Here is a 25,778-nt window from a genome sequence, read left to right as displayed (position 1 = left end):
TGGCTCAACATCACCTTTTCAAGGGCAATGGGGGATTGGCAATAAATGCTGGCCTAGCCAGTGGTGCCTACATCCCATGAACATATATTTAAAAAGAGCCAAAGGCAGAGAATCAGTGGGACACCCAAAGCTCCACTTCAAGAATGCTTGCAAGCTGGGAAGACTGTTCTGCGGTCAGCATTGCTATGAAGCAGTGTGGGAAGAATGTCCTGCAGTTAATGCTGCAGTGAAGCAGACCGGGAACCTGCTGATTGTTAAGTAGGAATTGATGAGTATCTATTTGCACGGTAGCCCAGTGGTTAGCACTGTTGCTTCACAGCACCAGGGTCCCAGGTTCGATTCCGGGCTTGGGTCACTGTCTGTGCGGAGTCTGCACGTTCTACATTGGATGCTTTAGAGAGGGAGCAGAGGAGGTTCCCCAGGATGGTGCCTGGTATGGAGGGTGCTAGCTATGAAGAAAGGTTGAGTAGATCAGGGTTGTTTTCGTTGGAAAGACAGAGGTTGAGGGGGGACCTGATTGTGGTCTACAAAATTATGAGAGGTATGGACAGGGTGGATAGCAACAAGCTTTTTCCAAGAGTGGGGGTGTCAATTACAAGGGGTCACGATTTCAAGGTGAGAGGGGGAAAGTTTAAGGGAGATGTGCGTGGAAAGCTTTTTACTCAGAGGGTGGTGGGTGCCTGGAACGCTTTGCCAGCAGAGGTGGTAGAGGCGGGCACGATAGCATCATTTAAGATGCATCTGGACAGATATATGAACGGGCGGGGAACAGACGGAATTAGTTCCTTGGAAAATAGGCGACAGGTTTAGAGAAAGGATATGGATCGGCGCAGGCTGGGAGGGCCGAAGGGCCTGTTCCTGTGCTGTAATTTTCTTTGTTCTTTGTTCTTTGTACCCGTGTCTGCGTGGGTTTCCTCCGGGTGCTCCAGTTTCCTCCCACAAGTCCTGAAAGACGTGCTTGTTAGGTGAACTGAACATTCTGAATTCTCCCTCAGTGTACCCGAACAGAGGGCAGCACGGTGGCTCAGTGGGTTAGCCCTGTTGCCTCACGGCGCCGAGGTCCCAGGTTCGATCCCGGCTCTGGGTCACTGTCTGTGTGGAGTTGGCACATTCTCCCCGTGTTTGCATGGGTTTCGCCCCCACAACCCAAAGATGTGCAGAGTAGGTGGATTGGCCATGCTAAATTGCCCCTTAATTGGAAAAAATTAATTGGGTACTCTAAATTTTTTTTTTTTTAAAGTGTACCCGAACAGGCGCCGGAATGTAGCGACTAGGTGATTTTCACAGTATTAATATAAGCCTACTTGTGACAATAATAAAGATGATTGTTATTCTACCATTTGATAGTGCGGTAAGAATACAGGTAAGGTCTGTTGTTACAAAGTCAGCATCTAGAGTACAAGAAGATCATTAGTTATTAATATTCTCAACTTGGAAGTAGTAAGGGGTTGATCTAAGTCACAAGACAGCTTGTCCACGTAGGATGTTCCTCCTGTTCTATGTGTGAAACCAGCGACGCTTTCAGTGTCCAGGATGAACATGTGTACAGGAAATGTCACCAGATGCAGCCACTGGAAAAATGTGCATTGGAGCAGGAGAAGCAGCTGGAGTCAGTCTGGCGAATCCATGAGGCTGAGATTTCTATAGATAGCACATCTGGAGAGGTGTTCACACCCCATGCTAAGGTTCCATAGGCAGAAAGATAATGGCCGACTTCGAGGCAGATTAGAGGTAGCCTGGTAATGCGGGAGTCCCTTGGGGGTCATCCCCCTCTTAATGCAGATAAGCTGCATTGCATTGCATTGAGGGTAATGACTTCCCAGGGACTGTGGCGAAAGCCAAGTCTGTGACACCCACCGTGTGTGGCTTCACCTCCGGGAGCGTGCCAAAATCCTCTACATCCTCGGGTGTGGGCGGGGAAGGACGGATGGTCCTGGGGGGGTTGCTGCTGGGAGCGCCGGGGGAGGGGAAGGTGGCGCCGGGCCTGAGGGGTGTGTGTGTGGAACCTGCTGGTGCCAGGTCCCTGAGGGAGACAGTATCTCGGCAGCTGTCGGGGTATGCCACGTAGGCATACTGGAGGTTTGCATGGAGCAATTGCACCCTCTCCACAAACGGGTCCGCCTTGTGGAGTCGGACATGCCTACGGAGCAGGACGGGTCCTGGAGCTGCGAGCCAAGCCGGGAGCGACACCCCAGATGTGGACTTCCTGGGGAAGGCAAAAAGATGTTCATGGGGTGTGTTGTTAGTGGCGGTGCACAGTAGTGATCGAATGGAGTGTAATGCATCAGGGAGGACCTCCTGCCCGCGGGAGGCCGGCTGGTTCCTGGACCGTCCCTGGACGGGTTGGACGGCCCTCCAAACCGTCCCGTTCTCCCTCTCTACCTGTCCGTTTCCCCGGGGGTTGTAGCTGGTCGTCCTGCTGGAGGTGATACCCCTGCTGAGCAGGAACTGACGTAACTCATCACTCATGAATGAGGATCCCCTGTCACTGTGGATGTAGGCGGGGAAGCCGAACAGAGTGAAGATTGTGACGAGGGCTTTGATGACGGTGGCAGACATCATGTCGGGGCATGGGATGGCGAAGGGGAATCTGTAGTACTCATCGACCACACTGAGAAAATATGTGTTATGGTCGGTGGAGGGGAGGAGCCCTTTGAAATCCACGCTGAGGCGCTCAAAGGGGCGGGAGGCCTTCACCAGGTACGTACGGTCCGGCTGGTAGAAATGCGGCTTGCACTCCGCACAGACCTGGCAGTCCCTGGTGATTGTCCGTACTTCCTAGACGGAGTAGGACAGATTGCGGGCCTTTATAAAACGGTACGACCGTGTGACTCCCTGGTAACAAAGGGCCCGGAGTCGGTCTACTTGTGCGCTGGCACATGTACCTCGAGATAGGGCATCTGGGGGCTCGTTGAGCTTGCCGGGGCGATACAAAATCTCGTAATTGTAGGTGGATCCTCCACCTCAAGATCTTATCATTCTTGATCTTGCTCTGCTGTGTGTTATTGAACATGAAGGTTACCGACCGTTGGTCAGTGAGGAGAGTGAATCTCCTACCAGCCAGGTAATGCCTCCAATGCCACACAGCATCAACGATAGCTTGGGCCTCTTTTTCGACGGATGAGTGCCGAATTTCTGAGGCGTGAAGGGTGTGGGAAAAGAATGCCACGGGTCTGCCCGCCTGGTTCAGGGTGGCGGCTAAGGCGACGTCTGATGCATCGCTCTCTACTTGAAAGTGAAGTGTCTCATCTACTGCGTGCATCCCGGCCTTGGCGATATCGGCTCTGATACGGCGAAGGCCTGTTGTGCCTCGGCCGTCAGGGGAAAATGGGTGGACTGTATGAGTGGGCGGGTCTTGTCCGCATAGTTTGGGATCCACTGGGCGTTGTATGAAAAGAACCCCAGGCAGCGTTGTGGGGCAGTGGGGGATGGGGAGCTCCATGAGGGGGCGCATGCGGTCGGGATCGGGCCCCAGAACTCCGTTCTGGACCACATAGCCGAAGATGGCTACGCGAATCGTGCTAAACACGCACTTCTCCTTGTTGTAGGTGAGGTTTAGGAGAGTGGCGGTGTGGATAAATTTGGCAAGGTTGGCATCGTGGTCCTGCTGATCATGGCCGCAGGTGGTGACGTTGTCTAGGTACGGAAAGGTGGCCCGCAGACCGTACCGGTCGACCATTCGGTCCATCTCCCTTTGGAAGACCGAGACCCTGTTGGTGACGCCAAAAGGAACCCTGAGGAAGTGAAAGAGGCGACCGTCTGCCTCGAAGGCAGTGTATGGACGGTCCGATTTACGAATGGGGAGCTAGTGGTAGGCGGATTTGAGGTCTACCATTGAGAAGACCCGGTACTGTGCAATCTGATTGACTATATCAGATATGCGTGGGAGGGGGTACGCGTTGAGCTGCGTGTACCGATTGATGGTCTGGCTGTAGTCCATGACCATTCTGTGTTTCTCCCCAGTTTCAACTACTACCACTTGGGCTCTCCAGGGGCTGTTGCTGGCCTCGATGATGCCTTCCTGAAGCAGCTGCTGGACCTCGGACCTGATGATGGTCCTGTTCTGGGCGCTGTTCCATCTGCTCCTGGTGGCGACGGGTTTGCAATCCGGGGTTAGATTTGCGAAGAAGGATCGACCTTTAGGGTCACGAGGCCGCACACAGTAAGGGGTGGTAGGGGCCTGCCGAATTTCAGGGTTAGGCTCTGGAGGTTTCATTTGAAGTCCAGCATGAGTAGTAGGGCAGCGCAGAGGTTAGGGAGGACGTAGAGGTGGAAGCCGCTAAATTCTACGCCCTGGACCGTGAGTGTGACCGTACAGTACCCCCAGATTGCCACGGAATGGGATCCAGAGGCCACGGAAATTCTTTGGTTGGCGGGGTGTATCGCAAGAGAGCAGCACCTTACCGTATCCGGGTGGATGAAGCTTTCGGTGCCCCCGGAGTCCAGCAGGCAAGAGGTCACGTGTCCGTTGATTTTAACGTTAGTCGATGCAGTGCCAGGTTGTGCGGTCGAGAGTGGTCGATGGTCACTGAGGCGAGTCGTGGTCGGTCATCGCTGGTGTCGGATGATGGGGAGCCCAGGGGGCACAGGTCCTGGAACGCTGGCGGTGCCCCTGTGCCATGGGGGAGACAAGATGGCAGCGCCTGAAGATCTTGAGGAGAACAAGATGGCGGTGCCCATGGGACGCACGTGTTGCGCGGAGGGGACGATGGCGGCACCCAATAGCCGTGCTTGGTCTGAGGAGGGGAAGATGGCTGCACCCACCGGCCGTGCGTGGTCTGAGGAGGAGAAGATGGCGGCGCCCACTGGCCGCACGTGGTCTGGGGAGGTGAAGATGGCGGCGTCCATTGTCCGTAAACGGGGGGGGGGGGGCTATAGCGGCGACTTCACAGGCCTGACACACCGCGGCAAAGTGCCCCCTCTTACCGCAAGCCTTACAAAGGGCAGCGCGGGCCTGGCAGCGTTGGCGTGGGTGTTTCTGCTGGCCGCAAAAGTAACATCGGGGACCTCCGGGGTTCGCTGGCTGGCGCGTGGCGCAGGCGTATTGGCTGGGTAAGGCCCCTGCTGGGGCGGCCATCTGTGGGGTCCACGATGCGTAGGAGGAGTGGGCTGCGCTGCTGGGGGTGTAGGCCTCACTGTTGCGTGAGGCGACCATCATAGAGAGCGCTAGCTTCTTTGTCTCTGCGAGATTGAACGTGGCCCCTTATGACAGTCGCTGGCGTATGACGTCCGACCCAATTCCCGTAACAAAAGCGTCCCACATAAGGAGGTTTGAATGTTCCGTGGCCGTAACGGCCTGACAGTCACAGTCCCGGACAAGTGGGATTAGGGCCCGCCAGAAGTCTTCTATGGACTCACCAGGGAGTTGAGAGCAAGTGGCAAATACGTGCCTGGCGAAGAGCGTGTTCGTCTTCTGAGCGTAATTTTCTTTGAGAGGTGTCATGGCTTTTGGCGTAGTTTGGCGCATCCTGGATCAGCGGAAAGATGTTGGAGCTCAACCTTGAGTACAGTATCTGCATTTTCTGAGCCTCCGAGACAGGGCTTGGCGCCGAGTTGATGTATGCCTCGAAACAAACTAGCCAGTGCTGAAAGTCCCTTTTGGCGTCGCTCGATTGCGGATCCAGCTGCAGGCGATCCGGCTTCATACAGAGGTCCATCGTTTGAAAATCGTAGAGCAATAAATTGATGCACGATCAATTGCACAAAGACGAGAGTTGAATACAACTGAGGCTTTATTGCTCTAAGATGTGTGGCCTCCCACAGTAGCTGGCGAAATGGCTGCAGCATGGCGGACACACATATTTATACTCCGCCTGCTGGGCGGAATCAGCAGGCAGGGACTACCGACGTACGTGTAGTACAGGTGCTGCCATACATCACCTAATATAGATGCAACAGTGAATTACCACAATGCCTCATTCCGATTATGTGACGTGGACAGGAAGCATCCTCAGTAAATGAACATGTCCGTTCCTGTGATGTTGGCACTGATTCTAAGACCATAAGACATAGGAGCAGAATTAGGCCACTAGGCCCATCGAGTCTGCTCCGCCATTCAATCATGGTTGATATGTTTCTCATCCCCATTCTCCTGCCTGCTCCCTGTAACCCCTGATCCCCTTATTAATCAAGAACCTATCTATCTCTGTCTTAAAGGCACTCAGTGATTTGGCCTCCACAGCCTTCTGCGGCAGAGTTCCACAGATTCACCACCCTCTGGCTGAAGAAATTCCTCCTAATCTCTGTTTTAAAGGATGGTCCCTTTATTCTGAGATTGTGTCCTCTGGTTCTAGTTCTTCCTTCGACGCAATGAGTTGCTTATAAAAGCACTGATGCAAAATTCCTCTCTGCCTTAAACCCACCTTTGCTCAAACGGTAAGCGAACTGTGCGCAGTGAGTAGGAGAAAACATTACTATTCCACGTCCAATAGGTTTCAAGAAACATACAGGTTTACTGGAGACATGTCTTGAAGTCATTGCACCCAAAATGGAGACCTAACATTTCATATCATGCAGTTGGCAGATTAGGTTCCTTGCAAGAGCAGAGAACCTAGTGTAAAGTCTGACCACTTACATCACATCCTGAAAACTGGAGGAAATATAAATGCCTCTTTAGTCATTAATCGTAGGTTACATTCAGCCTGACCATCTGTGACGTGGGTAACACCAGTCAGTTTGAATGCACATTTAAGATTAACTGGAACTAACGTCAGCCAAATTGACCAAACGGCCATGAAATTAAAATGTGTTGCAAGGGTTCAGATTGCAGGCGCTCCACTGACTGCCCTGTGGGTTTCTCACTGCCACAGTTGCACTATTTCAATTCCCATCGGATGCGCAAGATTCAGTGTCACGGCTTACGGTGGGTCAGGTTTCCACAAGAAACTCAATGATTGAAGGCAGCGTCATCGCTGGATCAGCGGTCGAGACGATGTGGCAGACTCGGAGCCGCCCCTTCAGCGGAGAGAAGTGGGCCGGCAGCAGGAGATGCACAATTAAATCCCGGTGCATTCCTCAGAAGTGCCAGGCTCCACAGAGAGAGAGAGTTCCAGCATCATCCTTCATTACAGCACTACCTCGTCTATCAATGCTGCCCTCGACTCGGGCCCAGTGATGGAAACATATTTTATTGGGGGACAGAAACAGAAATGGTTGCATGAACTCAGCAGGCCTGCGGAGAGAGATGATGCCAGACCTGTTGAATTTATCCAGCACTTTCTGTTTTTAGTTTAGGTTTCCAGCATCCGCAGTAATTTGCTTCTGCGTTAAAGGAGCATCGTCACAGATACAGCAAACTTTGCTCTATTCGCTTAAATGCCATCACACCCGGTATACTGAGGCATCTGAAACACGGTTAGACAAATCTTGACAGTACACAGCAGGACTGCCACCAAATGGAAAGAAACTAATGTTTTCGACAAGATGCGTCCCGTTGAGAAAACAAATGATACCCGAGGCTGGGAATGCTCCCGCGGTCGGCCAAGGGGTATCCGGGGAGTGAGGAACAAGTTAATGTATCATCTTGTCAGAGCTGGCTGAAATGTTATCTTGTCTGTTACTTACGCCGATGCTGCCTAACCCGCTGTGTCCTCCCAGCATCTTCCAAACCTCACAGTGCTCGGTGCTGCAATAGAAGTGGCTTCCTCTCCAAATAAAGGCACGAGAACCACAGATGGTCACAACACGAAAAAGAAGCCATTCAGCTCCTCATGTCTGTGGCAACAGGAATAGTGATCGCTACAAAATGCAGTGCAGAATCGAAGTGAGGATCCTTCGACAGCACCTCCCAAACCTGCAGTCTCTACCATCTAGAAGGACAAGAGTGCGGACAAGGGAACATCACCATCTGCAAGTTCCCCTCCAAACCCCACACCACCCTGGCTTGGAGCTATATAAACCATAGCAGGTGCTGGGTAAAAATCCTAGAAATCCACACAAGGGCTAAAGCAGTTCAAGGTGATGGCTCAACATCACCTTTTCAAGGGCAATGGGGGATTGGCAATAAATGCTGGCCTAGCCAGTGGTGCCTACATCCCATGAACATATATTTAAAAAGAGCCAAAGGCAGAGAATCAGTGGGACACCCAAAGCTCCACTTCAAGAATGCTTGCAAGCTGGGAAGACTGTTCTGCGGTCAGCATTGCTATGAAGCAGTGTGGGAAGAATGTCCTGCAGTTAATGTTGCAGTGAAGCAGACCGGGAACCTGCTGATTGTTAAGTAGGAATTGATGAGTATCTATTTGCACGGTAGCCCAGTGGTTAGCACTGTTGCTTCACAGCACCAGGGTCCCAGGTTCGATTCCGGGCTTGGGTCACTGTCTGTGCGGAGTCTGCAGGTTCTACGTTGGATGCTTTAGAGAGGGAGCAGAGGAGGTTCCCCAGGATGGTGCCTGGTATGGAGGGTGCTAGCTATGAAGAAAGGTTGAGTACATCAGGATTGTTTTCGTTGGAAAGACAGAGGTTGAGGGGGGACCTGATTGAGGTCTACAAAATTATGAGAGGTATGGACAGGGTGGATAGCAACAAGCTTTTTCCAAGAGTGGGGGTGTCAATTACAAGGGGTCACGATTTCAAGGCGAGAGGGGGAAAGTTTAAGGGAGATGTGCGTGGAAAGTTTTTTACTCAGAGGGTGGTGGGTGCCTGGAACGCTTTGCCAGCGGACGTGGTAGAGGCGGGCACGATAGCATCATTTAAGATGCATCTGGACAGATATATGAACGGGCGGGGAACAGAGGGAAGTAGTTCCTTGGAAAATAGGCGACAGGTTTAGAGAAAGGATATGGATCGGCGCAGGCTGGGAGGGCCGAAGGGCCTGTTCCTGTGCTGTAATTTTCTTTGTTCTTTGTTCTTTGTACCCGTGTCTGCGTGGGTTTCCTCCGGGTGCTCCAGTTTCCTCCCACAAGTCCTGAAAGACGTGCTTGTTAGGTGAACTGAACATTCTGAATTCTCCCTCAGTGTACCCAAACAGAGGGCAGCACGGTGGCTCAGTGGGTTAGCCCTGTTGCCTCACGGCGCCGAGGTACCAGGTTCGATCCCGGCTCTGGGTCACTGTCTGTGTGGAGTTTGCACATTCTCCCCGTGTTTGCGTGGGTTTCGCCCCCACAACCCAAAGATGTGCAGAGTAGGTGGATTGGCCATGCTAAATTGCCCCTTAATTGGAAAAAATTAATTGGGTACTCTAAATTTTTTTTTTTTTAAAGTGTACCCGAACAGGCGCCGGAGTGTAGCGACTAGGTGATTTTCACAGTAATTTCATTGCAGTATTAATATAAACCTACTTGTGACAATAATAAAGATGATTGTTATTCTACCATTTGATAGTGCGGTAAGAATACAGGTAAGGTCTGTTGTTACAAAGTCAGCATCTAGAGTACAAGAAGATCATTAGTTATTAATATTCTCAACTTGGAAGTAGTAAGGGGGTTGATCTAAGTCACAAGACAGCTTGTCCACGTAGGATGTTCCTCCTGTTCTATGTGTGAAACCAGCGACGCTTTCAGTGTCCAGGATGAACATGTGTACAGGAAATGTCACCAGATGCAGCCACTGGAAAAAGGTGCATTGGAGCAGGAGAAGCAGCTGGAGTCAGTCTGGAGAATCCATGGGGCTGAGATTTCTATAGATAGCACATCTGGAGAGGTGTTCACACCCCATGCTAAGGTTCCATAGGCAGAAAGATAATGGCTGACTTCGAGGCAAATTAGAGGTAGCCTGGTAATGCGGGAGTCCCTTGGGGGTCATCCCCCTCTCAATGCAGATAAGCTGCATTGCATTACATTGAGGGTAATGACTTCCCAGGGACTGTGGCGAAAGCCAAGTCTGTGACACCCACCGTGTGTGGCTTCACCTCGATGCTAACAGCAGTGCTCTTCCCAATCTGTATCACCGTGATGCTGACTGCAGGACACTCTTCCCAGACTGCTCCACTGTGAGGCTGACTGCAGGATAGTCTTCCCAGACTGCTCCACTGTGAGGCTGACTGCAGGATAGTCTTCCCAGACTGCTCCACTGTCAGGCTGACTGCAGGATAGTCTTCCCAGACTGTCCCACTGTGAGGCTGACTGCAGGATAGTCTTCCCAGACTGCTCCACTGTCAGGCTGACTGCAGGATAGTCTTCCCAGACTGCTCCACTGCCAGGCTGACTGCAGGATAGTCTTCCCAGACTGCTCCACTGCCAGGCTGACTGCAGGATAGTCTTCCCAGACTGCTCCACTGCCAGGCTGACTGCAGGATAGTCTTCCCAGACTGCCCCACTGTCAGGCTGACTGCAGGATAGTCTTCCCAGACTGCTCCACTGTCAGGCTGACTGCAGGATAGTCTTCCCAGACTGCTCCACTGCCAGGCTGACTGCAGGATAGTCTTCCCAGACTGCTCCACTGCCAGGCTGACTGCAGGATAGTCTTCCCAGACTGCTCCACTGCCAGGCTGACTGCAGGATAGTCTTCCCAGACTGCCCCACTGTCAGGCTGACTGCAGGATAGTCTTCCCAGACTGCTCCACTGTCAGGCTGACTGCAGGATAGTCTTCCCAGACTGCTCCACTGCCAGGCTGACTGCAGGATAGTCTTCCCAGACTGCTCCACTGTGAGGCTGACTGCAGGATAGTCTTCCCAGACTGCCCCACTGTCAGGCTGACTGCAGGATAGTCTTCCCAGACTGCTCCACTGTCAGGCTGACTGCAGGATAGTCTTCCCAGACTGCTCCACTGCCAGGCTGACTGCAGGATAGTCTTCCCAGACTGCTCCACTGCCAGGCTGACTGCAGGATAGTCTTCCCAGACTGCTCCACTGCCAGGCTGACTGCAGGATAGTCTTCCCAGACTGCCCCACTGTCAGGCTGACTGCAGGATAGTCTTCCCAGACTGCTCCACTGTCAGGCTGACTGCAGGATAGTCTTCCCAGACTGCTCCACTGCCAGGCTGACTGCAGGATAGTCTTCCCAGACTGCTCCACTGTGAGGCTGACTGCAGGATAGTCTTCCCAGACTGCCCCAGTGTCAGGCTGACTGCAGGATAGTCTTCCCAGACTGTCCCACTGTCAGGCTGACTGTAGGACAGTCTTCCCAGACTGCTCCACTGTCAGGCTGACTGCAGGATAGTCTTCCCAGACTTTTATTTTACAAAAAATATACTTTATTCATAAAATTTATCATAATCTTTACAGAACATTTCAAATTGCCTTGACTGTACATTTCCGTCTGAGTTACATTCATTTGTCTTCAATTCAATTGGGATAACGTGACACACGTATCCTACTATAAGTTACAGTTCTTTCTTAAATATTTACATTACTTTGTTTCTTTCATACATTGTGGTAATGAAAAAAAGAACCCCGGACCGAGGGGTTTTACACTGTTGCGCACCCCTTGGTGTACATTTGGTGGTAAGACCTTACACTGTGGTCTTTCCCCATTGCGCCTTGGCGGCAGCTGCCCCAAGCTTGAGTGCGTCCCTCAGCAGGTAGTCCTGGACCTTGAAATGTGCCAGTCTGCAACACTCGGTCGAGGACAGTTCTTTGCACTGGAAGATCAGTAAGTTTCGGGCAGACCATAGAGCTTCTTTCACCGAGTTGATGACCTTCCAGCAACAGTTGATGTTTGTCTCGGTGTGTGTCCCTGGAAACAGTCTGTAGAGCACAGAGTCCTGTGTTGCTGAGCTGCTCGGGATGAACCTTGACAGATACCACTGCATCTCACTCCAGACCTGCTTTGCAAAGGCACATTCCACAAGGAGGTGGGTGACTGTCTCATTTCCCCCACATCCACTCCGAGGGCAGCGTGCATTGATGCTGAGCCTTCGGGTGTGCATGAATGATCTGACAGGGAGGGCCCTTCTTACCACCAGCCAAGCGAGGTTTTGGTGCTTGTTTGAAAGTTCTGGTGATGAGGCATTCTGCCAGATGGCTCTGACAGTCTGCTCAGGGAACCATCCAACGTCCTCCACAGTCTCCTTTTCCCTGAGGGCCTCGAGGACATTGCGTGCTGACCACTGCTTCATTGCTTTGTGGTCAAAGGTGTTTTCCTTCAAAAAATTTTCCACGAAGGAGAGGTGGTGCGGCACGGTCCAACTACTTGGAGCATTCCGCGGCAATGAGGCCAGGTCCATCCTTCGCAACACCGGGGACAGGTAGAACCTCAGTATGTAGTGACACTTGGTGTTTGCATACCCGGGGTCTACGCACAGCTTGATGCAGTTGCACACAAAGGTGGCCATCAGGATGAGGGCGGCGTTGGGTACGTTCCTTCCTCCTTTATCTAGAGGTTTGTACATTGTGTCTCTTCGGATCCGGTCCATCTTGGATCTCCAAATGAATTTGAAGATGGCCCGGGTGACTGCTGCGGCGCAGGTCCGAGTGATGGGCCAGACCTGCGCCACGTACAGTAACACCGAGAGTACCTCACACCTGATGACCAGGGTTTTGCCCGCAATGGAGAGGGAGCGTTGCTCCCACCAGCCCAGTTTCTGTTTTGCTTTAGCAATTCGTTCCTCCCAGTTTTTGGTGCATGCCCCAGCCGCTCCGAACCATATCCCCAGCACTTTCAGGTAATCTGACCTGACCGTGAAGGGGACAAAAGATCGGTCGGCCCAGTTCCCAAAGAACATGGCCTCGTCCTTGCCGCGGTTTACCTTGGCTCCTGACGCCAGTTCAAACTGGTCGCAGGTGTCCAAGAGCCTGCGTACAGACGCGGGATCCGAGCAGAAGACGGCGACGTCGTCCATGTACAGGGAGGCCTTGACTTGCGTGCCTCCGCTGCCTGGGATCGTCACCCCTCTCATGTCCGGATCCTTCCTGATGGACTCGGCGAAAGGTTCTATGCAGCACACAAACAGGGCCGAGGAGAGAGGGCAGCCCTGCCTGACTCCAGATTTGATCAGGAACTTTTCTGATTCCCACCCATTGATTGAGACTGCGCTATAGATGTTTGTGTAGAGCAGTTTGATCCAATTGCGAATTCCCTCCCCAAACCCCATTTTGGAGAGCACATCCATCATGTAGCTGTGCGATATTCTGTCAAAAGCCTTCTCCTGGTCAAGGCTAATGAGGCAGGTGTCCACCCTCCTGTCCTGCACGTAGGCGATCGTATCCCTGAGCAGCGCGAGGCTGTCAGAGATCTTCCTGCCGGGTACAGCACAGGTCTGGTCAGGGTGGATCACCGACTCCAGAGCAGACTTGACCCGATTGGCGATGACTTTGGCTAAGATTTTGTAATCCACATTTAACAGTGAAATGGGTCGCCAATTTCGAATTTCTTCCCTTTCCCCCTTCTGCTTGTAGATGAGGGTGATGATGCCTTTCCTCATGGATTCTGACATGCTACCTTCCAAAAGCATACTCTCGTACACTTCCAGCAGGTCTGGGCCCATCCAGTCCCACAGAGCCAAGTACAACTCAGCCGGTAAGCCGTCGTGCTCCACTGTCAGGCTGACTGCAGGATAGTCTTCCCAGACTGCTCCACTGTCAGGCTGACTGCAGGATAGTCTTCCCAGACTGTTTCATTGTGATTTGACTATTGGACAACCTTCCCAGACTGCTTCACTGTGATGCTGTCTATAGGACACTCTTCCCAAACAGCGGCGGGGAGAAAAATAAGGGTTCAGGCTATAGTGAGAGGAGATTCAATTCTAAGGTGAACAGATTGGCATTTCTGTGGCCACAAAATTGATTCCAGGCCTGAATGTTGCCTCCCTGGTGATAGGGTCTGGGATATTACAGCGCAGCTGTGAAACATTTTGGAGAGGGAGGTCAAAGAGCTGGCGGCCATGGTACACATTGGTACCAATGGCATTGGTTAAAAAACGGGATGAGGTCCTGAAAGCCATGATGTGGAGATTCCGGCGTTGGACTGGGGTGAGCACAGTAAGAAGTCTTACAACACCAGGTTAAAGTCCAACAGGTTTGTTTCAAACATGAGCTTTCGGAGCACTGCTCCTTCACCTGAGGGATTCACCTGAGGAAGGAGCTGCGCTCTGAAAGCTCGTGTTTGAAACAAACCTGTTGGACTTTAACCTGGTGTAAGATTTCTGACTGTCCTGAAAACTGAATATAGGGAGTTAGGTCATAAATTAAGAGACAGAACCTCTAAGGTGGTAATTTCAGGATTTCTCCCAGTGCCACATGCTAATCAGAGCAGAACTAGAAGCATAGGTAGGATGAATAGGTAGGGCAGCATGGTAGCATTGTGGATAGCACAATTGCTTCACAGCTCCAGGGTCCCAGGTTCGATTCCAGCTTGGGTCACTGTCTGTGCGGAGTCTGCACATCCTCCCCGTGTGTGCGTGGGTTTCCTCCGGTTTCCTCCCACTGTACAAAGATGTGCAGGTTAGGTGGATTGGCTAAATTGCCCTTAGTGTGCAAAATTGCCCTTAGTGTTGGGTGGGGCCTTGGGTAGGGTGCTTTTTCCAAGAGCCAGTGCAGACTCGATGGGCTGAATGGCCTCCTTCTGCACTGTAAATTCTATGAACGCACGGCTAGAGGGGGATATAGGGGAATGGGTTTAGATTTAGATTTATTGTCACATGTACCGAGGTACAGTGAAACGTATTGTTCTGCGTCCAGTCCAGGCAGATCTTTCCAGAGATGAAAAACATAGGCCATGTGATAAATGTGCAATGTAAATACATCGAGACATCGGGTGAAGCATATGGAGTACAGAGATCAGTTCGGTCCATAAGAGGGCCATTCAGGAGTCTGGTAACAGCGGGGAAGAAACTGTTTTTGAATCTGTTATTGCGTGTTCTCAGGCTTTTGTAGCTTCTGCCCAATGGAAGAGGTTGGGATAGAGAATAACCAAGGTGGGACGGGTCTTTGATTATGCTGCCCGCTTTCCCAAGGCAAGGGGAGGTGTAGACAGAGTCAATGGATGGGAGGCGGGTTTGTGTGATGGACTGGGCGGTGTTCACGACTCTCTGTAGTTTCTTCCGGTTTTGGACCGAGCAGTTGCCATAGCAGGCTGTGATGGAGCCAGATAGGATACTTTCTACAGTGCAAGTGAAGAAATTGTTAAGAGTCAATGTAGACATGCCAAATTTCCTTAATTTCCTGAGGAAGTGTAGGCGCTGTTGTGCTTTCTTGGTCGTAGCGTCGATGTGGGTGGACTAGGACAGATTGTTGGTGATGTGCGCACCTAGGAATTTGAAGGTGTCAACCATCACCTCGGCACCATTAATGCTGATTGGGGTGTGGACGACACGGTAGCATTGTGGATAGCACAATCGCTTCACAGCTCCAGGGTCCCAGGTTCGATTCCGGCTTGGGTCGCTGTCTGTGCGGAGTCTGCACATCCTCCCCTTGTGTGCGTGGGTTTCCTCCGGGTGCTCCGGCTTCCTCCCACAGTCCAAAGATGTGTGGGTTAGGTGGATTGGCCATGATAAATTGCCCTTAGTGTCCAAAATTGCCCTTAGTGTTGGGTGGGGTTAATGAGTTATGGGGTAGGGTGGAGGTGTTGACCTTGGGTAGGATGATCTTTCCAAGAGCCGGCGCAGACTCGATGGGCCGAATGGCCTCCTTCTGCACTGTAAATTCTACGTAATAACCAACTCCTTCATTTTGCTGGCAATGAGGGAGATTATTGTCGTTGCGCCATGCCACTGAGTTACTTATCTCCCTCCTATATTCTGACACATCATTGTTTGAGGCCCGACCCACTACGGTCATGCCATCAACAAACCTGTAGAGGGAGCTGGAGCCACGTTTTGCCACACAGTTGTGTGTGTATCGGGAATACAGCAGAGGGCCACGTACACAGCCCTCTGGGCCCTGGTAATGCGGATTATCAAGGAGGAGGTGTGCTGTTTATCCTTACTGATTGTGGACTACGGGTCAGAAAGGTCGAGGATCCAGTTACAGAGTGAGAAACCATGTCCTGGGTTTTGCAGTTTTGATATGAACTTGGCTGGGATTCCTTGTTGTCGAGATGCTCCAGGGATGAGTGTAGGGCGAGAGAGATAGAGTCTGCTGTGGACCCGTTGTGGCGCTATGCGAATTGCAGTGGATCATTCTGGAAGTTGAGGTGTCTCATGACCAACCTCTCCAAGCACATCATAATGATAATGTCAGGGCCACCTATGGTAGTCTTTGAGGCACGTTGCCTGGTTCTTCTTTGCTACCAGTTTGATGGTGGTCTTTTTGAAGCAGCTGGGAACCTCTAAATAGAGTAGGGAGAAGTTGAAGATGCCCGCTGGTTGGTCCGCACAGGATCCGAGTGCATGACCAGGGACTCCGTCAGGACCCGTTGCTTTCAGAGGGTTCACTTTCAAGAAGGCTGATCTGACTTCGGAAGCTGTGATGGTGGGTATGGGTGTGTCCAAGGCTGCTGGGGCAGGTGACAATGGTATAGAACATAGAACGATACAGCGCAGTACAGGCCCTTCGGCCCTCAATGTTGCACCGACATGGAAAAAAAAACGAAAGGCCATCTAACCTACACTATGCCCTTATCATCCATATGCTTATCCAATAAACTTTTAAATGCCCTCAATGTTGGCGAGTTCACTACTGTTGCAGGTAGGGCATTCCACGGCCTCACCACTCTTTGCGTAAAAAACCCACCTCTGACCTCTGTCCTATATCTATTACCCCTCAGTTTAAGGCTATGTCCCCTCGTGCTAGCCACCTCCATCCGCGGGAGAAGGCTCTCGCTGTCCACCCTATCTAACCCTCTGATCATTTTGTATGCCTCTATTAGGTCACCTCTTAACCTTCTTCTCTCTAACGAAAACAACCTCAAGTCCATCAGCCTTTCCTCATAAGATTTTCCCTCCATACCAGGCAACATCCTGGTAAATCTCCTCTGTACCCGTTCCAAAGCATCCACGTCCTTCCTATAATGAGGCGACCAGAACTGTACGCAATACTCCAAATGCGGCCGTACTAGAGTTTTGTACAACTGCAACATGACCTCATGGCTCCGGAACTCAATCCCTCTACCAATAAAGGCCATGACACCATAGGCCTTCTTCACAACCCTATCAACCTGGGTGGCAACTTTCAGGGATCTATGTACATGGACACCGAGATCCCTCTGCTCATCCACACTACCAAGAATTTTACCATTAGCCAAATATTCCGCATTCCTGTTATTCTTTCCAAAGTGAATCACCTCACACTTCTCCACATTAAACTCCATTTGCCACCTCTCAGCACAGCTTTGCAGCTTATCTATGTCCCTCTGTAACCTGCAACATCCTTCCGCACTGTCTACAACTCCACCGACTTTAGTGTCGTCTGCAAATTTACTTACCCATCCTTCTGCGCCCTCCTCTAGGTCATTTATAAAAATGACAAACAGCAACGGCCCCAGAACAGATCCTTGTGGTACGCCACTCGTAACTGAACTCCATTCTGAACATTTCCCATCAACCACCACTCTCTGTCTTCTTTCAACTAGCCAATTTCTGATCCACATCTCTAAATCACCCTCAATCCCCAGCCTCCGTATTTTCTGCAATAGCCGACCGTGGGGAACCTTATCAAACGCTTTACTGAAATCCATATACACCACATCAACTGCTTTACCCTCATCCACCTGTTCAGTCACCTTCTCAAAGAACTCGATAAGGTTTGTGAGGCATGACCTACCCTTCACAAAACCATGCTGACTATCCCTAATCATATTATTCCTATCTAGATGATTATAAATCGTATCTTTTATAATCCTCTCCAAGACTTTACCCACCACAGACGTTAGGCTCACCGGCCTATAGTTACCGGGGTTATCTCTACTCCCCTTCTTGAACAAAGGGACCACATTTGCTATCCTCCAGTCCTCTGGCACTATTCCTGTAGCCAATGATGACCTAAAAATCAAAGCCAAAGGCTCAGCAATCTCTTCCCTGGCTTCCCAGAGAATCCTAGGATAAATCCCATCAGGCCCCGGGGACTTATCTATTTTCACCTTGTCCAGAATTGCCAACACTTCTTCCCTACGCACCTCAATGCCATCTATTCTAATAGCCTGGGTCTCAGCATTCTCCTCCACAATATTATCTTTTTCCTGAGTGAATACTGACAAAAAGTATTCATTTAGTATCTTGCTTATCTCCTCAGCCTCCACACACAACTTCCCACCACTGTCCTTGACTGGCCCTACTCTTACCCTAGTCATTCTTATATTCCTGACATACCTATAGAAAGCTTTTGGGTTTTCCTTGATCCTACCTGCCAAAGACTTCTCGTGTCCCCTCCTTGCTCGTCTTAGCTCTCTCTTTAGATCCTTCCTCGCTTCCCTGTAACTATTAAGCGCCCCAACTGAAACTTCACGCCTCATCTTCACATAGGCCTCCTTTTTCCTCTTAACAAGAGATTCCACTTCTTTGGTAAACCACGGTTCCCTCGCTCTACCCTTTCCTCCCTGTCTGACTGGTACGTACTGATCAAGAACACGCAATAGCTGTTCCTTGAACAAGCTCCACATATCCAGTGTGCCCAACCCTTGCAGCCTACTTCTCCAACCTACACATCCTAATTCATGTCTAATGGCATCATAATTGCCCTTCCCCCAGCTATAACTCTTGCCCTGCGGAGTATACTTATCCCTTTCCATCACTAATGTAAAGGTCACCGAATTGTGGTCACTGTCTCCAAAGTGTTCACCTACCTCCAGATCTAACACCTGGCCTGGTTCATTACCCAAAACCAAATCCAAAGTGGCCTCACCTCTTGTTGGCCTGTCAACATATTGTGTCAGAAAACCCTCCTGCACACATTGTACAAAGAACGACCCATCCAATGTACTCGAACTATATCTTTTCCAGTCAATATTAGGAAAGTTAAAGTCTCCCATAACAACTACCCTGTTACTTTTGCTCTTTTCCAGAATCATCTTCGCCATCCTTTCCTCTACATCTCTAGAACTATTAGGTGGCCTATAGAAAACTCCCAGCAGGGTGACCTCTCCTTTCCTGTTTCTAACCTCAGCCCATACTACCTCGGAAGAAGAGTCCCTATCTTGCATCCTTTCTGCCACCGTAATACTGTCCTTGACTAGCAGCGCCACACCTCCCCCTCTTTTGCCCCCTTCTCTGACTTTACTAAAACACCTAAACCCCGGAACCTGCAACAACCATTCCTGTCCCTGCTCTATCCATGTCTCTGAAATGGCCACAACATCGAAGTCCCAGGTACCAACCCATGCTGCCAATTCCCCTACCTTATTTCGTATACTCCTGGCATTGAAATAGACACACTTCAAACCACTGACCTGAACACTGGCACCCTCCTGCGAAGTCAAATCTGTGCTCCTGACCTCTCTACTCTCAATCTCTCGCACCCCAAAACTACAATCCAGGTTCCCATGCCCCTGCTGAATTAGTTTAAACCCCCCCAAAGAGTACTAACAAATCTCCCCCCAGGATATTGGTGCCCCTTAGGTTCAGATGTAGACCATCCTGTCTATAGAGGTCCCACCTTCCCCAGAAAGAGCCCCAGTTATCCAGAAATCTGAATCCCTCCCGCCTGCACCATCCCTGTAGCCACGTGTTTAATTGCTCTCTCTCCCTATTCCTTGTCTCACTATCACGTGGCACGGGCAACAACCCAGAGATAACAACTCTGTTTGTTCTCGCTCTGAGCTTCCATCCTAGCTCCCTAAAGGCCTGCCTGACATCCTTGTCCCCTTTCCTACCTATGTCGTTAGTGCCAATGTGGACTACGACTTGGGGCTGCTCCCCCTCCCCCTTGAGGACCCGAAAAACACGATCCGAGACATCACTTACCCGTGCACCTGGGAGGCAACATACCAAACGTGAGTCTCTCTCGCTCCCACAAAATCTCCTATCTGTGCCCCTGACTATTGAGTCCCCAATTACTAATGCTCTGCTCCTCTCCCCCCTTCCCTTCTGAGCAACAGGGACAGACTCCGTGCTAGAGACCTGCACCCCATGGCTTACCCCTGGTAAGTCGTCCCCCCCACAAGTATCCAAAACGGTATACTTGTTACTCAGGGGAACGACCGCAGGGGGTCCCTGCACTGACTGCTTCTTCCCAGTCCCTCTTACAGTTACCCATCTATCTCCAGTCTTTGGTGTAACTACTTCCCTGAAGCTCCTATCTATGACCACCTCTGCCTCCCGAATGATCCGAAGTTCATCCAACTCCAGCTCCAGTACCATAACTCGGTCTTGTAGGAGCTGGAGCTGGCTGCACTTCCTGCAGGTAAAATCAGCAGGGACACTAACGGCATCCCTCACCTCAAACATCCTGCAGGAGGAACATTGCACTACCTTCCCTGCCATACCACTTAATTTCAACCAAGTTCTGGTAAACAAATATAAAACAAATAAAAAATAAAAAATAAAAAAAATAATAATATAATATAGCACTTACCTGCTCACACCAATGGGTCTTATTATTAGGTTAGAGGAGGAGGGCGGGTGGGAGACACTACACGTGTAGTGTCTCGGGTATCCTCTCCACCAGAATTTATTGGCTAGGAGAAAATCCTTCCCAGAAGTCCGCGGGTCGTACTTCCGGTTCCCGCCTTATATTATCTTTGCTCCCACTGGCACCCCGCCGCTCTTATCTTTTCAATGTCCCAGCTGTCTTACCTCTCGCGCTCTTTTCAATGTCCCTGCTGTCTCTCCTCTCGCGCTCTTTTCAATGTCCCAGCTGTCTTACCTCTCTCGCTCTTTTCAATGTCCCTGCTGTCTCTCCTCTCGCACTCTTTTCAATGTCCCAGCTGTCTTACCTCTCGCGCTGTTTTCAATGTTGGCTTCCTGCTTGAAAAGAGCATGGAATGCATTGAGTTCATTGGTGCGCTGCCGAGATTCTACTCGGCTTTGCTTTGTAGTTCAGATCCCATGAGGAATTGGGACTGTTTCTGGGGAAGTTGAGACCTGTACAAACTGGATGGGTTACACCCCAACAGGACTGGGACCGATATCCTTAGAGGGGTGTTTTCTAGTGAAGTTGGGGAGGCTTTAAAACGAGCGTGTCCGGGGTTGGTTACCTGAGCAGGGAGTTAGAGGAGATGGAAACCGGACTCAAAAAAAAGGTGAAAAGTGAAAGCAAAAGAGGAAGACATGGGAATAAAAAACAAAAAAGAAACAGTCGATCTATTGTCCCTGGAGACGGGCTTAGTTCAAGGAAAAGCGGTAGAAAAACAAAATTAAGACTTCTGTATCTTAATGCATGGGGTATTAAAATACAAGATAAATGAACTGACGACACAAATGAAGTTCAATGGGTATGAACTGATAGCCATTACTAAGACACAGTTGCAAAGAGATTGGGAAATCAGTATTCAGGGTTATTTGACTCTTAGGGAGGACAGGCAGGAAGGAATAGTAGGTGGTCTTGCTCTGCTAATCATACAAAATAAGAACATTTCTGAGGGATGGTAAGCGTATCAGGGGCTGGTTATGCATAGAGCTAAGTAGCTGGCTTTGAAAGCAGACCACGGCAGGCCAGCAGTGCAGGTTCAAATCCCACACCAGCCTCTCTGAACAGTGCTGGAATGTGGTGATTAGGGGCTTTTCACAGGAACTTAATTTGAAGCCTACTTGTGACAATAAGTGATTTTAATTTTTATTATATAGACCCCAAAAAGTAGCCACACTTTCGGAAAGAATTTAAATCAAGAATAACAAATGTATGTTAAAAGAATACCTGTAAAAAGAGCACTGCATTAATTATGGGTGGCAATTAAGTTGGAACTGGCAGCCAAGAGAATGAATTCATTGAGTGCGATGGGGATAGTTTTCTTCGAGCAATATGTTATGGAACCAATGAGGGATCAAGCTATTTTGGATCTGGTAATGTTCAATGAGGTAGGTGAATAATGATCTCAAAGTGGATGGGAAATAGTGATCACAATATGTTGGAATTTAGCATTCAGCTAGAGTGTGAGAACATTGGGACTGAAATATCAGTGTCAAACTTAAAGAAGTGAAATTAACCCTTCCACTCTCCCACTCTCGGATCATCCCTTTTACTAACTCTCCTGCTCAGCAACATTGTCACTCCACAACCCTCCCACTCACTGACCCTCTTAGTGGCTGTCCCTCACACCCACTGACTCTCCCCCTCCCCGACTCTCTCAACCCGCAACACTCACACTCATTGACCCTCCTGCTCACTGACCCGCCTGCTTACCGACCCTCCTGCTGGTGGTTTCCCTCTCCAGAACCCTCGCTGAGAATGAGGGTTCAGCAGAGGAGCATCAAGATGCAAGACAATACCTATGGAATGAGAAAGCTTAAAGCTGCAAGTTTGCAGAGGTCAGCCACTAGAGTTGCTGAGTGGGTGGGTCAGGGAGTCGGGAGGGTTAGTGGCTGGAGAGGGTCAGAGACTGGGGAAGGTCAGTGGGTGGGAGTACAAATGAATAGGAGGGTCAGTGAATGGGAGGCTCAGTGAGTGGAAGGGTCAGTCAGCGGGAGGGTCAGTGAGTGGGAGGGTCAGTGAGTGGGAGGGTCAGTGAGTGGGAGGGACATTGAGTGGGAGGGTCAGTGAGGGGGAGGGTCAGGGTGCAGGAGGGTCAGTGAGTTGGGAGTTCCAGGGGGCAGGAGTGTCGGGGGGCAGGCATGTCGGGGGGCAGGAGTGTTGGGGGCAGGAGTGTCGGGGGGGCAGGAGTGTCTTGGGGCAGCAGTGTCGGGGGCAGGAGTATCGGGGGGCAGGACTGTCGGGGGCAGGAGCGTCGGGGGCAGGAGTGTCGGGGGCAGGAGTGTCGGGGGGCAGGAGCGTCGGGGGCAGGAGTGTCGGAGGGCAGGAGTGTCGGGGGCAGGAGTGTCGGGGGCAGGAGTGTCGGGGGACAGGAGTGTCGGGGGGCAGGAGCGTCGGGGGCAGGAGTGTCGGGGGCAGGAGTGTCGGGGGCAGGAGTGTCGGGGGGGCAGGAGTGTCGGGGGCAAGAGTGTCGGGGGCAAGAGTGTCGGGGGCAAGAGTGTCGGGGGCAGGAGTGTCGGGGGGCAGGAGTGTCGGGGGCAGGAGTGTCGGGGGCAGGAGTGTCGGGGGGCAGGAGTGTCGGGGGCAGGAGCGTCGGGGGCAGGAGCGTCGGGGGCAGGAGTGTCGGGGGCAGGAGTGTCGGGGGGCAGGAGTGTCGGGGGGCAGGAGTGTCGGGGGGCAGGAGGGTCGGGGGGCAGGAGTGTCGGGGGCAAGAGTGTCAGGGGCAGGAGTGTCGGGGCAGGAGTGTCGGGGGGGCAGGAGTGGCGGGGGGCAGGAGTGTCGGGCGGCAGGAGTGTCGGGGGCAGGAGTGTCGGGGGGCAGGAGTGTCGGGGGACAGGAGTGTCGGGGGCAGGAGTGTCGGGAGCAGGAGTGTCGGGGGGCAGGAGCGTCGGGGGCAGGAGTGTCGGGGGCAGGAGTGTCGGGGGGCAGGAGTGTCGGGGGCAGGAGTGTCTTGGGGCAGGAGTGTCGGGAGCAGGAGTGTCGGAGGGCAGGAGTGTCGGGGACAGGAGTGTCGGGGACAAGAGTGTCGGGGGGCAGGAGTGTCGGGGGGCAGGAGTGTTGGGGGCAGGAGCGTCGGGGGCAGGAGCGTCGGGGGCAGGAGTGTCGGGGGCAGGAGTGTCGGGGGGCAGGAGTGTCGGGGGCAGGATTGTCGGGCGGCAGGAGTGTCGGGGACATGGGTGTCAGGGGGACAGGAGTGTCGGGGGGCAGGAGTGTCGGGGGGCAGGAGTGTCGGGGGCAGGAGTGTCGGGGCAGGAGTGTCGGGGGCAGGAGTGTCGGGGGGCAGGAGTGTCGGAGGGCAGGAGTGTCGGTGGGCAGGAGTATCAGGGGCAGGTGTGTCGGGGGCAGGAGTGTCAGGGGCAGGAGTGTGGGGGGCAGGAGTGGCGGGGGGCAGGAGTGTCGGGCGGCAGGAGTGTCGGAGGGCAGGAGTGTGGGGGGCAGGAGTGGCGGGGGGCAGGAGTGTCGGGCGGCAGGAGTGTCGGAGGGCAGGAGTGTCGGGGGCAGGAGTGTCGAAGGGCAGGAGTGTCGGGGGACAGGAGTGTCGGGGGCAGGAGTGTCGGGGGCAGGAGTCTCGGGGGCAGGTGTGTCGGGGGGCAGGTGTGTCGGGGGGGCAGGTGTGTTGGGGGCAGGCGTGTCGGGGGTAGGAGTGTCGGGAGGGCAGGAGTGTCGGGGGCAGGAGTGTCGGGGGGCAGCAGTGTTGGGGGCAGGAGTGTCGGGGGCAGGAGTGTCTTGGGGCAGGAGTGTCGGGAGCAGGAGTGTCGGAGGGCAGGAGTGTCGGGGGACAGGAGTGTCGGGGACAAGAGTGTCGGGGGGCAGGAGTGTCGGGGGGCAGGAGTGTTGGGGGCAGGAGCGTCGGGGGCAGGAGTGTCGGGGGCAGGAGTGTCGGGGGCAGGAGTGTCAGGGGCAGGAGTGTGGGGGGCAGGAGTGGCGGGGGGCAGGAGTGTCGGGCGGCAGGAGTGTCGGAGGGCAGGAGTGTCGGGGGCAGGAGTGTCGGGGGCAGGAGTGTCGGGGGGCAGGAGTGTCGGGGGTAGGAGTGTCGGGAGGGCAGGAGTGTCGGGGGCAGGAGTGTCGGGGGGCAGGTGTGTCGGGAGCAGGAGTGTCGGAGGGCAGGAGTGTCGGGGGACAGGAGTGTCGGGGGGCAGGAGTGGCGGGGGCAGGAGTGTTTGGGGCAGGAGTGGCGGGGGCAGGAGTGGCGGGGGCAGGCGTGTCAGGTGGCAGGAGTGTCTTGGGGCAGGAGTGTCGGGGGCAGGAGTGTCGGGGGCAGGAGTGGCGGGGGCAGGAGTGTCGGGGCAGGAGTTTCGGGGGCAGGAGTGTCGGGGGCAGGAGTGTCGGGGGCAGGAATGTCGGGGACAGGAGTGGCGGGGGCAGGCGTATCAGGTGGCAGGAGTGTCGGGGGCAGGAGTTTCGGGGGCAGGAGTGTCGGGGGCAGGCGTGTCAGGTGGCAAGAGGGTTGGCAACTGGGAGGGTCACGAGTCGGGTGGACTTAAAAATGACCAATTAAAAGTCATGATTTACTGTGCAGCTTGGGGGATAAATGTTGGTTATGTATGGAAATGGTTAATTTGACTGCCTTGAGTCTATATCTCATACTGCAACTGATTTATCTTTAGAGTGTAACAAGAGTAACTTTTCACATTTGTTGGTCAAGCAGGGAAGTTTAAATCGATTTAAAGTACTTTGGGATTTATTGACACACAGCTGACAAAGCAATAGTCAGTTTAGTCACTGTGGTGAACCTCATTAACAAACAAGCGGCTGTATATAGATTTAGATCTCTCAGAGAATCTTAATCAGTTGTTAACAAGTGCAGGGAAAGCAGATTTTCTGTAATGTTGCCACCAGTAGAACCCTCCTGCTCTCCTTTGAAGAGAGCCACGGGATCTTTCACAGTATTCAGACAGAGGCTCAGTATACTTCCTCTTCTGAAAGGAACAGCATTCCAACCACATAACGGTAAAGTGTCAGCCTGGATGTGCGGGTCAGGTGGATTTGTCATGCTAAATTGTCACGTAATGTTCAAAGATGTGTAGGTGGGGTTACGTGGATGGAGCTGAGGAGTGGGCCGAGGTAAAGTGCCCTTTCGGAGGTTCAGTGCAAACTCGATGGGCTGAATGGCCACCTTCTGCACTGCAGGGATTTTATGATTCTATTCTATTTTGTGTTCCAATAATAATGAGAATAATCTTTTATTGTCACAAGTATGAAGTTACTGTGAAAAGCCCCTAGTCACCACATTTCGGCGCCTGTTCGGGTCAGTTGGTACGGGAATTGAACGTGCGCTGCTGGCCTTGTTCTGCATCACAAACCAGCTGTCTAGCTCACTGAGCTAAACCAGCCGTCAGGGTGCTAGCCACTAAGCCAAGGCAATGCATATCACTATTTAGAATGGGTGAGTACTGGTGTAGA

The sequence above is a fragment of the Scyliorhinus canicula genome, chromosome 2 (genome assembly GCF_902713615.1).
Source record: "Scyliorhinus canicula chromosome 2, sScyCan1.1, whole genome shotgun sequence".
Taxonomy (NCBI): domain Eukaryota; kingdom Metazoa; phylum Chordata; class Chondrichthyes; order Carcharhiniformes; family Scyliorhinidae; genus Scyliorhinus; species Scyliorhinus canicula.
Note: the sequence above shows the minus strand (reverse complement) of the source record.